We start from the raw sequence: 13,561 nt of genomic DNA, 5'->3' as shown, positions 1-13,561 counted from the left end.
AAAGGCTCTCCGGAAAGATATTGTGCCATTTTACCACGACTTCTTGTTCTTGGGCCTTTTTTACCATTACATAAATCGCATTTCCCACACCAATCTTCTACATCTCGGCGACAATTAATCCAGTAAAATTTGTCTCAAACTCTGGCCAGTGTTCTTTTGACTCCAAAATGTCCTCCAGAAAGGCTGCTATGAAGTTCTTGCAACACACTTTTAATTTGTGCTTTCGGCAGTACCACTTGTTGAACTACATGTACTCCATCGAGACTTTCCAACTTCCGATATAATAGACCATTGGAAAGATACTTCTTCTTCTGGTTCCTATCCGTTTCGGATGTTGGAAATCATATTGGCAATCATGACCTTGCTCGCTGCGGCTCGAAACAGCTCCGTTAAGGTTTTCTTAAACCATGTTCTTAAATTCCGCAGCCATGATATTCTCCTTCTACCGGGTCCTCGCTTACCTTTGACTTTACCTTGCAATATAGACTGCAGCAGGGAGTAACGGTGCTGATTTCTCATAACGTGTCCCAGATATTGCAATTTTATGCGTTTGATCGTAAACACAATCTCTGGTTCCTTCTTCATTTTTTCTAGAACTTCCTTAGAAGTTCTAGAAAAGAAAGATACAGAGATTCCCATTGAGCCCAGTACGCTTTTATAGTTCCACTGTATTTGGTTATTTCCTGCCAAATAGGTCTTACTCCATTTTTAAGCCATTCTCGTATGACTTTCAAGTCATTATCTTTCTTTTGACTCTTTTTAAGGTTTTCCAAGGAAGTCTGATCATTATCTTCTTCCTGTATAACTGTGGTTACCTGGAGACTTACTTCTTCGATTATGTTCTCTTTATCTTCAAGTCTTTTACAGTACTGGCATTGTCGTTCCAAACAGGGTCGCCTAGAAAGAATATCGGCATTGTTATGGAGACGCCCTTTTCTATGTACTACGACGAAGTTATACTGTTGGAGTCTCTCTATCCACCGAGCCACTTGTCCCTCTGGCTTCTTAAAATTCATTAGCCACTGTAAAGCGCTATGGTCAGTTCTAACTATAAAATTTTTGTTTTAAGAAAAGTATGAAAATGTTTTAGGGCTTTTATAATAGCTAGGAGCTCTTTTCTGGTAACACAATAATTCTTTTCAGCCTTTCCCATTGTTTTACTAAAATATGCAATTACCTTTTTCTTCGCCTTTCTGTTCTTGTGGTAAAACTGCGCCAATACCATGCTGAGATGCGTCACAATCCAACAGAAATTTGCCATCTTCTCGTGGATATGCTAGAATTGGTGCTGTTGTAAGTCGTTTATTTAAATCTATGAAAGCATTTTGACAATCCGGTGTCCAGTCAAATTCAATGTTGTTTTCGGTTAGTCGATAATGGGGCTTAGCTATGCGGCCAAAATCTTTAATAAGTTTTCGGTAATATGAACAGAGTGCAAGAAAACTGCTAATTTCCTTTTTATTTTCTGGTTTAGGCCAATCTTTAATAACTGAAATCTTCTCTGGATCAGTTTTAATTCCTTCTACTGAAACGATATGTCCTAAGTAGTATGCCTATCTTTGAAATAGTGAACATTTCTTATAATTTAACTTTAAATTGGCATTTCTCAATCTGTCAAATACCTCGCTTAAGTTTTTCAGATGTTCGTCAAACGTTTTGGACATCATCATTATAATATCAAGATATACTAGACCCGTTTTCCAAATAAGTCCTCTTAAAACCATCTCCATCAGGAGTTCAAACGTAGCTGGAGCATTACACAGACCAAATGGTAAAACCTGAAACCTGTAGAAACCACGGTCAGTTGAAAAAGCTGTTTTGTCGCGATCATCAGGATATACTTCTACTTGCCAGTAGCCACTTTTTAAATCTAGGGTAGAAAACCATTTAGCACCTGATAGAGTGTTTAGTGTATCATCCATTCGTGGCAACGGTTAACTGTCTTTTTATGTAACCTGGTTTAATCTTCTGTAGTCTACACAAAAGCGAGTAGATCCATCTTCCTTAGTAACTAAGACTACTGGTAAACACCAGGGACCCGAAGCTTCTTCGATAATATCAGCATTTATCATTTCTTGTATTATGTTTTCAACTTCTTTTTGTCTAGCAAATGGCAATCTCCGTGGCGCTTGACGAATTGGTCTTGCATCTCTAGTATAAATTCTATGTTGAACTAAACTAGTACGCCCTGTAGATATCTCGGATTCAAAAATGTCGTAGTTTTCATTAATAAATTCGTTAATTTTGTTTAATTCTTTAGTTGTTAAGGGGTCAACATTTTTGATTAGTTGTTTTACTAGGCTAGCGTCAACTGGGTTACTGGAAGCTGTATTCTTTTTCAAATATTTTTCCCACTTGCTTATTTTTTCTATTGGTGTACAGAATGCTATTTGTTGTTCTTTTTTCAATTTAAAAGACTTTTTAGATAAATTAGCAACCCTTACTGGAATCATCTCATCTACATTAATGAGGCATCTGGCTATTAAAATTCCATCACTAACTAGTTCATCACTTTCCACAACGCCGAAATGTAGAGCTTCAGGTTTTTGTCTCAGTCTCGCCAGGATGATACTTTCAGAATTTTGAGGAATTTTGGTATCCTCGCTCACTATAACTCTTACTTGAGGTTCCGATTCTTCCAAATTTAGGTCAATTTCTTTATTTTCAATTAACAACATTTTATTTTGAAGATCTATGATAAATTTGTTTTGCATAATATCCATCCCAAGAACGCATTCGTCTTTAATATCGGCTACAAGGAAAATGTGTTTTATCAAGGTGTTACCAATCTGTATGGTTGCCGTTATGTCTCCATAAATTGGAATAGTGTGGCCCGAAGCCGTTTCAAGAACTAAGTTTGTTTTAGTGGGTTTTAGTTTCTCATTCAGAAATCCGGTTCGAATAAAGGATCTGGTTGCACCGGTATCAATAATAAAGGTGCATTTTTGATTCTCAACGTAGCCCTTAAGTAATAAATTCTGTTCATTTTGTGTAAAGTGTAAGTGCGAATTTGGGGGCTTTTATTAGATACAGCCGACGCCCGCCCCTTAGTGTCGACTTTTATTCGTTTCCCTGGCTATTGTTTGCGTATCTGTGGTCAGTTGTGGGAGATCAATTTCTTAGAGACCTATCTCTACTAGTATTTCTAATAGGACTATGTGATGGGCTTCTGGATGTCGATCTAGGCGACCTTCTAGCCTCATTCTTTGGATGTTCTCTCCTTGTTTGGGATCGGCTTCTGCAATTGTTTTGAAAATATCCTATTCTCCCGCAATTAAAACATCTTCTGTTTTCGTTTCGAGGTTTTTGTTGAAGATTTTGCAGTGCGTTTAAAATTTGGGATAAAATAGGTTGTTGGTTATCTGCGGTTGTGATTTCTTCATTTTCTTGAAATCTTATTTCTCCTAATTTTGGGCGAGATCTGGAAATGCTTTTTGCCGCTTCATACTTCTGGGCTGAGACTAGTGCTCCATTTAGCGATTTGTGATGTTGTAATCAGAGAGCTTGTTGCATTTCAACATCCTGTAGTCCATCTATGAATGTCTGTATTCCAATTTGTTCCAGAAAATCTTTAGGTGCCTGAGGGTGTGCTAAGTGCAATAGTCTTTTAATATCGGCTTCAAATTCTTGCAGGCTTTCGTTATGTTTTTGATATCGAATTTTTAGCTGACTTTGAAAAACCTGCTTTAGATGCTGCTGGCCATATATTGTCTCTAAAGCTTCAACGAGAGAGGTATAACTGGGTGCATCTTGGGGAAGGCATTGCAAAACGGTTGCTGCCTGTCCTCGAAGCGACACCACCAAAGAAGTTGCCATTTCTTTTTCATTCCAGTAGTGATTTGACTTATCTTTAACTGAAAATCTTCGTGAATTTGGGATAAACCATCTATGATTTCTACCTCTATTTTTTTACGCCTCTCCTTTTCCTCTTCCTCTTCTTGCCTGTGCTTCTCATTTTCCGCTTTCTCTTCTTGTCTACGCTTCTCTTCATCTTCTTTCATTTTTAAAAACCAAACCAAACTCAGTGGATCTTATATTTACCATTAACAACTGCTAAATATTTCTTTATCCCACCGCTGTGACCAATGTTACACTTCTTGAAAATTAACTTTATTCAACACCAACAATATTACAATACTTTTTAACTAACTGACAACTATATACTTCAACATTCCAAATTAAAAATACAACTGTCCCCCAACTGTCAAAAATATCTGATATAATATATATATATATATATATATATATATATATATATATATATATATATATATATATATATATATATAGTAAACTCTTAAATATTGGGGAAATCTGCAAGAAAGACTCTAATGTGTATCAATTGTTTCGCCGAACGTTTTCGCCAAAGAGAATTAATTTGGCTTCTTCAGGGCTGAAAGAGAATAAATTATAATTAGCTACCATATATTATCTATTAAAACATTATTGATCTTACCGTAACTTAGAATTGTAGAGTTAGGATATTAAAAAACTTTGCTAGTAACATAGTGGTGTTTTTTGTTACTATGTGCAAAAAAAGTTTTTTGTAAGGTTTGAAATGTATGGTAGCTTTGAAATTTGACACGTAAAGGCTTACCCAAGGTTAATCGAAAAACCCAATGTACCCAATTTGTACCTATGTACCTAATTATATATATATATATAAAAGTAAACGTTAAATAGTGGGTTTGCAGCAATAAAAAATGAAACGTGTACTCTTTTAAATTTTTATTCCAAGCTTTCGGACATTGGTTATGTCCTTCATCAGGGAGCTACAAATGAGATGAATAAATTGTTGGCGTTGGTATAATTAATTAAAAAATTCACTACTTACAAACTTAATGAGGTTGTATCAACGAAGATGTATTATAATGTTGATAAAATTTATCATAGTCTCTCATCTTTTTTCAATATATAAAACCTATTTTTATGTTAAAAAATTTAAAAAATTACTGTACATTCAAAAACACTTAATTATTTTAAATAAATATATGACATTATTCTGACAAAATTCTTTTAAATGTCAATTTATAAATTATTGTTTGTGTTATTATTGCATTTATCTAGTAGTAACAAATAGGAGAACATTTCATTTAGATGACCAATATCCGTTTTATGATTCATATTATTATTATTTTGGCAAATGTAGGCCATTTCAAGAAAAAGTCTTTTGGTGATGTTACTTTCCTGTTCTACTACTTTGACGTTATTATAATCTATCTGATGCCCATTTTTAAATGCATGTTCACCCAATGCACTTTTTTCAGGATGCAGTCTATTATCTGACTTGTGGGATGTAATGCGGTCTTTAAGGCATCAATGCACTTTTTTCAGGATGCAGTCTATTATCTGACTTGTGGGATGTAATGCGGTCTTTAAGGCATCTTGATGTTTGACCATAGTATACTTGTTCACATGATCAAAATGCAATTCACATTCTGCAATGGTATGTTTAAACTTCTTCATGTTAGTTTTATTATATTAATGTGTAAACCAGAGAATAGATAAATTGTTTATAGCAACAAATTCCAAAATTAATTCTAGTTATTAATTAATAATGAGATTGGCAACTCTGGTATATAAGGGATAGTTTGAACTATGAATCACCAATCACTATATAATAACTCTTGTACTGGAATGTAAGTAGTATTTTGTTTATTTCTAATTTATTACAATTCAACAGATTTTTTCTCCTACCAATTTGTGGGTTGTTACTCAGTCTGCTAATGCAATTTATGCGTATTAATTAACACAGACATGTAACATTGGCATAATTACTAAAAACTTTTTTTTGATCTATAACTTCTTTTGATCTATATCCTTATAAGACAGCACCCTAATATGGGCTTTTTATAATTTCAGCATTTAATTTACTTTGTACCACTAACCTGATGATGCTTTGCAAATTTTAGAAAGCAAAACCGGTCGTCTTAGGTAGTAAAATTAAACTGATTGTGAGTAAGTCTAATTTATTTCTTTTTTACCCCTTTTAAAATGGACTCACACAAGCAACACATTCATGATTTGAAGAACTTACTTTGCAACCGTAACCTTAATCTAGAGATCCGCACAAGAATGCTACGTTGTTACGTTTTTTCTACTTTACTATATGGCATGGAAGCGTGGACAATAAAACAGTCTGAAATCAAAAAATTAAACTCCTTTGAGATGTGGTGTTACAGGAGAATCCACAGAATATTGTGGACTGAAAAAGTAACTAATATAGAGGTGTTACAAAGAATGAAGAAAGAATGTGAAGTCATAAAAACTGTTAAAATTAGAAAGATTCAATATCTGGGTTATATAATGAGGGGCGAGAAGTACGTATTATTTAGATTAATTATGCAATGGAAGATACAAGGGAAGAGAAACCCAGGACGACGCAAAATATCCTGGCTGAGAAATTTGCGAGAGTGGTTCGGTTGCAGCTCATTGGAATTATTCAGAAGAGCGGCCAATAAAATTAAAATAGCGGTGATGATTTCCAACCTCCGATAGGAGAGGGGACCTGAAGAAGAAGAATATCTAAACTGTAAATATCCTTTCTCATTCAAGTCTTTTTTAGATCATACACCACCCGGCAGAAATCCCAGGTAAACTCCGACTCACTACCGTCACCTACGACTCGAAGTTTCCAGAAGCAGGTCGAACAAAACCAGTCCGAGTGACCTTCTCGTCTGTTCGAAGGGAAACGCCGGAATTCTCCATTAACGGCATGTTATATTTAAAGAGGGAATTTTGTTGAGGACAGTTAGTCTGAAAAATAACATCGCGTCGGGGTTTTAAAATGTAACGCGCGTATTGTAATAAATGTAAATAGATTATATAAGTATTAGTGTGAAATAAATTAGCTATATTGTACAAATAAAGACTTTAAATAAACTTGTAAGTGTAGAATGTTTGATAATAAATAAAGACAATAAATTAGAATAATAAAAATACTATAACTATATGGAATTTAAAAAGATGAAAAAAAAAAAATGAATTATAAATCAATTATGCAAAATATAAACTTATGATAACAGTTTTGTGAAAATTAATTGTTGACTTCTTGAGAAAAAATAAACATTTTTATGATTTTGTTGTTGAAATGATAATAAACATTTTTAAAGACTTTCATAAGGTTTATGTTTTTATTTACCTGATTTTTACATGCATCCTGTATTCATTAAACATTAAAAGTGAATCCAATGTATTAAGTAATTGATAACAATGTATTGAATAGAAATATTTTTATTAAATTATTAGTAACCCCATTGTTTAAATAGGACTAGTTAGACAATCCTTATGGAACAAACGTTTGACTTTTATTCTGCCGTCATATGGCGGCCTCTAGTCATTAACAGAAACTTAATTCACTGCAGGATTCTATTCGAGTATATTTTTAACTGTCTCATAATTAATGCAAACCTGTACACGGATGCCAGATTGTGAAGAAAATATAAGACTTTAATAAAATGCTTATTGTTATTATCGTTGTATGCGTCTAGTGAAAGATAACTTGACTATTTCGAGCGAATATTTCAATCTATTTAAATGAAGTAGGTAAATGCTGACTTTTTTTTAAATTTTTATTAGTTTACCAGATATTTAATTTGGTTATATGATTTGCTAGAAAAGGATTAAATATTTAATTGAAATACACTCGATTACTATCGTCTTAGAACACTCATGCGGAGGTTTATTTTTTAGTCAAGACTTAAGTTTTATAATTGTTTAAAAAAGAAAATCTTTTTAAACAATGGTTTTATGTATGTTTTGAGAAAATTAAATTTTCAATCTTTTAATCTTTAAAATGACGTTTGAAAATATAGTAAATTTATGGGTATGGTTTTTTGATAATGGTTTTGAAACAAATAAACACATCGATATGCCACAACAAGAGGCAACACATATTTAGGGACAAATTAATCTATGTGTTGGGATAAAAGGAATAATAATTAACAACACTTTAATAAATAGTATCCTTTATTTTATTTATTTATGTATTTTATAATATAAACACAATTTTTGTATTTCTGTTTACATAAATAAGAATGTTTTTTTTATTCAACTCGCCGATTTGAGCTGTTTATTAATGAAATAATTTTAAATTACAAAGTGATAGATATTGCAAAAATTAAATTCGCATTATTTTAATAGTTATATACCACTAATCAAAGTTCTAATATCTACACATAGACAATATTAACGAAATAATAATTCTAGGTAAAAAAACAAAACAAAATTGTTTACATTAATAGTTATAGAAATTGATTGTAACATTGTTTTCATGAAATAAAATAAGCAATGTATGTAGTGCGAAACACTATTGGCACTGGTTGATGGTTGTTTTGCTATCGAATACGTATGAAAAACGCGTGGTGTCGTTAACAAACCTTCCTCTTCTACCTCAATATATTTTTTTGGTTTGCATTTAGATATTTTTGGTCAAAATGCTTACTGCATGAAATTTTTTTTTTAATCGGGTAGCTCCAGACTTTCCAATGCAGCATTACCTACAACAATGTTATTATTAACACAACTGAAAAAAAAGCAACTTTCTGCACAATAAAGTAAAAAAACAATTTAAGTTCTGTATTCAAAATATAAATAACTTGGCAGTTATGCCAATATATGTTTAATATATATATATATATATATATATATATATATATATATATATATATATATATATATATATATATATATATACAAACAACACAGTTTATTAGGGCTGCAGTCAGTAGGTTTGGTCGGGATGTTATAGAAACACTCTTTTGACTTTTGGTCGAGCTTTCGGAATTCTTTTATTCCTTCTTCAAGACACTGTAATTAGAAGAAAGTGTAAATATTTACAACATATCTCAAATTGTCATTACAACTTACTAGTCGTTGAGATTATTTTTGTAAAGCTACGACACTCAACATTAAAAACACACATATAAAATATAACATTTAAAATAATGGACAATATACATTTTAAAATTTAGTTGGAAAGTTAAAATTTTGTTCACATCTTTTCATGGTGTGTTTTGACTGATCCATAGAGAACAGAAAAAAAAAACAAAAATAGAGTGATTTAAAAGTAATTAGGAGTTCTTGCTATTATATTAATGGAAGTAGTAGTAGTAACAAGAACTCCTAATTACTTTTTAATCACACTATTTTTGTTTTTTTTTTCTGTTCTCTATGGATCAGTCAAAACACACCATGAAAAGATGTTACTAACAAAATTTTAACTTTCCAACTAAATTTTAAAATGTATATTGTCCATTATTTTAAATGTTATATTTTATATGTGTGTTTTTAATGTTGAGTGTCGTAGCTTTACAAAAATAATCTCAACGACTAGTAAGTGGTAATGACAATTTGAAATATGTTGTAAATATTTATACTTTCTTCTAATTACAGTGTCTTGAAGAAGGAATAAAAGAATTCCGAAAGCTTGACCAAAAGTCAAAAGAGTGTTTCTATAACATCCCGGCCACACCTCTACCGACTTTTTAAAAACGAATTTCGAGATTCGTTAGCTAGTTGAATTGGAGTGACTTCAGTCACCCCATGGTTGGTAGCTTCTTTGGCAAAATGATCTGCTGTTTTATTACCAGTAATTCCGGTGTGAGAAGGCAGCCATATGAGAGAGACTGTTACATCGTAAGCAGAGAGATTTTGGTATATGTCATGAATGTTTTGAACTAATAGGTGCTCAGTGAAAATTGTATTGACTAAATGGATATATGAAAGTTAATCTGAACAAATTACAATATGTCTGTTTTGATGTGAGATGCATTTAAAAGCCCACAATACTATATAGTTCACCTGTGCAAACGTTGCATATTAAGGGTAACCGAGATGATCTTACAAGTTCATATTTAGTGGTTACTGCACAATCAATACCAGTGGTAGTTTTAGAAGCATCTGTATAGAGAATTAAATTCTAAAAATGCTTTCTTTATAAGAAGGTTAGAAGATTCAAGTTTGTTAAAAATAGTGAGTGAGGTATATATTGAAGGGAGATCTTTAGCCCAGAGGGGAAGTAAAGGTAGAGGAAATGAACTAGTCAGAAAAAGGTCAATATTTTTAAGTAGTGGACAAATTAATTGAGGTATAGGTTTTATGATAAGGTGTTGGTTATTGTTAGTGGAAGAAGACGGCATTGTGGCAATTAGGGAATGAAAGGGATTAAATGGATTTGCAGATGTTGATACAGCATACGAAAGTAGAAGTGATTATCGTCTTAGGGTAGGAGAAAGTTCATTAGATTCACGGTATACACTCTCAATAGGACTAAAGCGAAAAGCGCTCAGACCTAGAAGTAGTTTTATTGGCACCCCATTGAAGATGACTGAGGGTTTTAAAAATATTCAACCTTTTAAAACAATTGATTTTATGTTCAGAGATTTGATCTTTTCAATTTAATCTGGAGTCAAACATAAAACCGAGAATTTTACAATAATTAACACCAGAAAGTAGAGAATTGTTAAATAAAATTTGGGGTAAGGGAGTGGAAATCCCTATGGAAAATTTTATTAATTTGGTTTTGCTCTCAGAGAGTGACAATCCTAGTTCGTTAGATCTATCTTGAAGTAGATTTACTACACTTTGTATAAGTTTATATGGGGATGGGACAGATTTAAGATGGCAGTAAATGATTAGGTCATCAGCGTATTGAACATATTTGATGGGAGGCAAATTTCGTTGATGGCAAGAATGAATAAAATTAAACTTAATGCAGATTCTAAAGGGACACCTTAATTTTGAGAAAGAGATCGAAAAAGTTTACCCTTGGCAAGGACTTTAAAGATTCTTTCAATTGGATATTTTTTTACAAATGAGAAAATATTACCATTTAAATTATAGTGGAAGATTTTGTCAATGATTGCTTTTCTGGAGATTGAATAAAATGCCCATTCAACGTTAAATATAGTTGCTATGACATCTTGTTGATTATAGATTGCTTAAGAAATGTGTGTTTGAAAAATAAAAAGTTATCAATAGTAGACCGATTACGTCGGAAGCCGGATTGAGCATCGGGAATAATATTATACTGTTTAACGAACCACGTGAGTATTTCATTGATCATTGTTTCAAGAAGTTTGCAGGTAATACAAGTAAGAGAAACCAGACGAAAGATATTGGAGTTATAGAGGGCTGGTCAGGTTTTTTAATTGGAATGATTATAGAATTGAGCCAAACATCTGGGAATTTTTGTGTGTTCTAGATAAGGTTATAAATTTCGAGAAGTTTGGAGAGAGATGTATTAGAGAGATTTTTTAAAAATATATAAGGGATATCATCGGGATCATCAGCAGATTTTGTACATGAAAACAAGGTAAATTTTAGTTTATTTAGGGTAAACAAGCCGTTCATAAACTTGACATCGTGTGGAGTTGACGAGATGGTGGAGAAAGATTCAGCGCGTAAAGAACTGGGAGTAAAAGCCATATTACTTTGATTGAATCTGTCTTCAACCCTATTAGCGAGTGTGGCGGAAATGAATTGACTGTCAGAGATAACTGTGTTGTAGAAGATGATAGGAGAAATAGTTAGGATATAGGAATGAAGGATGACTAAATTCATAGGATGAAGGTTAGTTTTATTGACTTGGATTTGTGAAACAGTTTTTTTTATAAATGAGAGTGGAGTTATCATATCCACTGGTAACTTTAACATCCTAATATATAAAACTAAATAATGTAAACTAAATTGTAACATATAGAAGGATTTGAACAATTTTTTTTTTGTAATGATCTTTCTTTTATCTTAGTATAGATTAGAGCAAGATCTTTCATTAACGATTGTCAGCGGTATGTCAGTGGTAAATTTACTGGCTTCATTTAGACTTTAGAGGGTCGTTGGTGCCTAAGGAATTTTCGAGAAATTTTTCAATATAATTCTAGAAAACCCTAATTTTTGTGTTTTTATAGGATTTGAGTGCAGCTTTTAGTTCGAAATAGTTTATACGAGAGTTCGGATAATTGGTATCTTGTGAAACTGAGGATGAATAATGAAAGGGCGAAGGAAGAAAAGAGTATATATGGTTAGGTCCAGATTTGTTGCAAATCTGGACCCAATTGGACATATAACTCACAGCTCTGGGGTTCAGCTAGCAAATCTAATATTATGATAATACAAAGATTCCAATCAAAAAGTCTGAGAACAATCGCTAATGCACCTTGGTATATCCAGAATGATGCAATACATAGAGATCTTCAAGTACTAACAGTCTCTGAAGAGTGCAAAAAAACTTCTGAACAATATCAAAACAGGTTGCGGGCGCATCCTAATACCCTGGCACACAATCTTCTCAACAACCAACAAGCGAAGAGATTGAAGCGACATGACCCCTTGGACCTACCTCACCTATACTGACAGAGCCTACAGCAGTGGGAGTTACGCCTTCAACAACACCCAGCCATTGTGATCAGTGCCGCTATCAGTGCTTTAGTGCTCGCGTATCAGTGTATGTGCGCATCCTACCGGTAAAAAGCCAATTTGTGTCGTGATGATTTGGTCACTGGACCTTACATCTCTCTGTCATGTAAAGACAAAAAATTTTACTTATTGTTTTCACTGCAAAACAGATTGTAAAAATCTTAAATGTTAATAAAAAAAAAAAAAAAAAAATTTTTTTCCAAACTGGACTTAGGCTAGTATTTGAAGGACATAAAGTTTTCTTACTTAATTAAATAAAATCGTGTCTAAATTTGGCAAAAGATGAAGTAAAAATATACAGAGAGCAGAAAAAATGAATAAATGCGAGAGAAAGAGAGAAATTCTATTTATCATGTATGCTGTGATTAGATTTGACATCAGAAGATTTATCAGAGGATGCTGTTATATATACTCTTGTAAGACGGAGGTAGGCTGTTCTTTTAACTTTTTTAAGATTCTAGTGATACGGTTTTTTAGTGACCTTTTCCTTGTACCTATGTAGAGCTGCGATAAGTCCTTTTAAATACCATCTTTGTTGGAGGATTTTTAAGCTTCTTGTAGTGGGGTGATACATACAAAAGAGTTCTCAAGAAATGTAATAAGTTGCGTGGAATTGAGTGTAAAATTAGTCGGATTATCTTTGTAAATCATTTTGATAGCGGAAATATAATAAGGTTTCATCAAGTAATCCAATCAAAGATTAGATTTGGACATTTTTTGGCTGGTTTGGGTGGCATCGAAAATGTCGAAGGAGGAAAAGAACTTAATAGAGCAAGAATACCGGATGAAGATAGAATGGTAGGAGTATCAGGAGGACTGTCATTGAAGTGTCCCCTTTTTTGTCCTACTGCCAACATGCGCTTTGAATTAGTACCACGAGAGATGGATAAATCCATAATGGCAGCCAGGATGGGTATGTAGTTAACGGAGATGGACTCAATTTCCGAAGATAGAAATTCTTTTGATGAAGGTAAGGATTCAGGATTAAGGACTCCTTAGAGTCAGCTGAAAATGAAGAAGAGGGAGGAGCATTAGCTGCAATGAGTGTGTGATCTGGTCAACTGGAGACTTTGCAATCAGACTCCACGGTACGACCCGTAAGCTTACAAAGAAAACAGTATAGTCTGTCAGAGAATAAAAATAT

At 32.9% G+C, this 13,561-nt stretch overlaps 1 long non-coding RNA gene across 1 annotated transcript in view; it reads left to right on the top strand.

The window, feature by feature from the left end:
- The window catches only part of LOC140452916 (uncharacterized), a 47,269-nt gene extending 40,331 nt beyond the window's left edge, over positions 1-6,938 (top strand). Inside the window, exon 3 of the long non-coding RNA XR_011952247.1 lies at positions 6,566-6,938. This is a non-coding gene — a long non-coding RNA (uncharacterized lncRNA). The remainder of the gene's footprint in view (positions 1-6,565) is intronic.
- The last annotated feature ends 6,623 nt before the right edge of the window (positions 6,939-13,561 follow it).

This window comes from Diabrotica undecimpunctata, chromosome 11 (genome assembly GCF_040954645.1).
Source record: "Diabrotica undecimpunctata isolate CICGRU chromosome 11, icDiaUnde3, whole genome shotgun sequence".
Lineage (NCBI taxonomy): Eukaryota > Metazoa > Arthropoda > Insecta > Coleoptera > Chrysomelidae > Diabrotica > Diabrotica undecimpunctata.
This window is presented reverse-complemented; position numbering and strand designations above follow the sequence as displayed.